The sequence below is a fragment of the Cibotium barometz genome, chromosome 27, assembly GCF_041138505.1.
Source record: "Cibotium barometz isolate CiBa-2024 chromosome 27, ASM4113850v1, whole genome shotgun sequence".
Lineage (NCBI taxonomy): Eukaryota > Viridiplantae > Streptophyta > Polypodiopsida > Cyatheales > Cibotiaceae > Cibotium > Cibotium barometz.
The window spans coordinates 33,272,696-33,275,901 of NC_141072.1; the positions used below are offsets into that span (position 1 = coordinate 33,272,696).

Sequence of the window (3,206 nt, forward strand, 5' to 3'; positions counted from 1 at the left end):
TTATATCAAGTTACATTATCATGATCCATGAAGAGAAGTGTGCATCCTTTTGGAAAAAAGGTTATGGACAATTTGAAATGAACACTCTCTCTCTCTCTCTCTCTCTCTCTCTCTCTCTCTCTCTCTCTCTCACACACACACACACACACACACACACAAATGGCACACTTTCCTATGGAAGTTCATATGCATTAAAAAACGGGCAAATGTTTACAACATAGCTTGGCAAATATAGAGAAAATCCTGATGAAAATTCCTGTGGATGCATGTTTTTTATGAAGAGAGATGAGAATTATCATAAGCCAGAGAGAGAGTTGAGATTATCATAAGCCAAGGAGGAGAGCTTAAATTTGTTATAATGCTTTTTCTTGTTAAATCATGGAAAATTATTGCTATTTAATAGGATATGGCATTAAAAAGACCTTCACCACCTAATGGCAATTAGATGGAAATTAAGCTCTCTTCACGAGAAGACCAAGCACATCAGCAACAGTTGGCACCCGGAGAACCGTTGATTCCCAAGCTTTTCGTTCGAGCGTTTTGCATCTGAGACACGAGACACTAATGAAACAATTAAGGCGCTAATCATAGAAATATGACGGCAAACATGAGAATTATGTGTTGATTATGATGATGCAGCGTACACTCGCAGCGAATGCTGGAGTCGTCGGAAATCCAATAACGTCGCTAATTGCAGGCTTTGAACCTGCAATAATAGAAAGCAAGAAGCCATAGCCAATAAGCAAGATTAAAGCTTTAGTTAAACGATCAATTAAAGCTGCTGCTAGACGATTAAAGCTTAAGCTAAATGATTAATTAAGGCTACAGGTAAATGATTAAACTTGGGGATTAAGGCAGTGAACTTTTACCTGAAGGTGCGCAACAAGGCAAAGGCCTAGATTGGATCACGCAAAGATGGGACATTATGATTAGCAATACGGATGCAGAGATTATAAAGATTGATCTCGAATGGGGCATTTTTTTCTTCTTCTTGTTTGTTAATGATGGATAATTTTGTGGAGGATTAGGCACTAATCTCTTTCTCTCTCTCTCTCTCTCTCTCTCTCTCTCTCTCTCTGGCCTTGGATGCCCCTAGAGAATGTGTGGCAAAGTTTGGCCACACAAAGAGTTAGCATGGAGCACCCATATTTTGAATCTTATTAGATCGTGCTATGAAACACCCACCCCCCCAGGGTAGCCTCTCAATGATGAGCTGCATTTTTTGTTCTATTAATGTGTGCCTTTTGTCTTGAGAGAGTTCAACATGCCCCAAGTCAACACCCTCATACTATTTAAGATTCCAAGGCATCCCTTAGAAGCTAAAGCTACACTTAATTCCAATACAATAGGTGTTGATACACTTAATTTGAATACAATAGGTGTTGATGTCTATGTCACCTCACCATAGCAATGCACATAGTGTGTAAGTGTGAGGAATGTGAGCCTTCCACAACAAGGCTCGTCTTGGGAAACTATACATGGAAATCTTTAAACAAAGAGGATAATTGATTTTAGAAAGAGCTACCTTTGGCATGACGAGAGAGAGAGAGAGCGAGAGAGAGAGAGAGAGAGAGAGAGACCCACAAGGCTACCTTTTTAGAAAGAGCTAATTTGTTATGAAATTGTGACAAAATTAAAGATGAGTGTGTTGGTAAGCTTTAATTCCTCTTTAATTTTGCTGCAAGATTGCAACAATTAGTAAGCTTTAATTTTGTTGTAATGTCACGATAAATTGCAACAACATTAAAGAAGAGTGTGTTGATAAGCTTTAATTCTTCTTTAATTTTGTTGCAATGTCAAGACAAATTAGGTGTTTTAAAAAGATAGCCTTATAGCCCCATCCCCCCCCCCTCTCTCACACGTGTGCCCGCATGTGCGTGCGTGCACACACGCACACACACAAATAATTCAGACAGAGAATGTCACGATGCTTTGGAGGAGACTAATTTAAAGGAGTAAAATGGTGGTAGAAGGTCGATAGAAGAAGTCACAAGTTTAACTAGGGGAAAAAAAAAGTTTGAATCTAAATTATTTCAACACTTTCTAAAAACAAGGTAGACCAAAAAGTTAGTGAGATCCCAAGTTCATATGACCAAGGGTAGGCAAGGATGACAAATTGAATTTCACACAAGGTTTATCCTGTCTATCATTCTATGTCATGCTTTTTAAACTCCGACCTTTTAAAATTGCTAAAAAGGTAGGTGTTCTTTAGTCTTTTTCTTGCTTTTCATGAGGTTTTATATTTAATATTCATTGAGTGTCATCCCTTATTGAGATCAAAGGAGGACCTTAGATGGAGGTTGAAGGACTATGCAATATAAAATGTGATCATATTAAGATATCTCCTTGGTCACACTCACATGTCCAACATAACACTCCATTTCAAACTTTATAATTGTTTTTGGACATGCGTACACCTCAACTATGTGAAGTACGCTTGTAATATATAATGCTCAACCCATGCTCAAAATTATCTTATGAAGGTGAGAAATTTGACTTCTATATAGCTATAAAATATTAGGGATCATAAACTTTCTTCTCAGAATTTTTAACAAAAATTTAAAACATTATTGTATAAAGAATTTATGTGCTAGCGATAATCCTATCCTCCTAAAGAAAACCTCCCTCATTCTAAGTCTTTCAACTCCATTTTTGGGCTTGTATAGATGGAGATGATCCTATTCTCCTAAAGATAGCCTCCCTCATTCTAGGTCTTTTATCTCCATGTGTGGGCTTCTCAAATAATCTTATCCTCCTAAAGATAGCCTCCCCTCATTCTAAGTCTTTCATCTCCATCTATGGGTTTGTACATAGTAGCTCCTATATCCTTGGATTTTTATATCAAAAAATCCAAATACATGTTGCATAGTCCAAAAATGTAACATGAGCACATATTCAATATAATTACAAGATTGTTTTCTAAATTTTGATCAAATGATGACCCATAAATAATCTCTAATTTTGTACATTTAATCAACCATTTTTTAATCATCTTCAAAATTTAGTGCTAATGTAGCTAGATTTTATAGAGTATAGTTGAACCCAATTTTTAAAATTTGGTGCTAATGTGGCTAGATTTTATAGAGTAGTTGAACCAATTTTTTGGTCATTGGCTCATCAATAAGCTAAGTTGATTTTTGGCTTGACTTTACAAAAGGAAGGTCTAATAGATCCTTCTCATTTTGGTATAGTTAGCATTGAAAACC

General features: G+C 36.4%; 1 long non-coding RNA gene across 1 annotated transcript; it reads right to left on the bottom strand.

Annotated features, from left to right (window-relative positions):
• Positions 1-227: 227 nt before the first annotated feature.
• Positions 228-1,199, bottom strand: LOC147623309 (uncharacterized). The gene is made up of 3 exons (XR_015269411.1): positions 870-1,199; positions 645-706; positions 228-546 (listed from the first exon to the last, which is right to left on the bottom strand). It is a non-coding gene; the product is annotated as an uncharacterized LOC147623309 (long non-coding RNA).
• Positions 1,200-3,206: the final 2,007 nt, after the last annotated feature.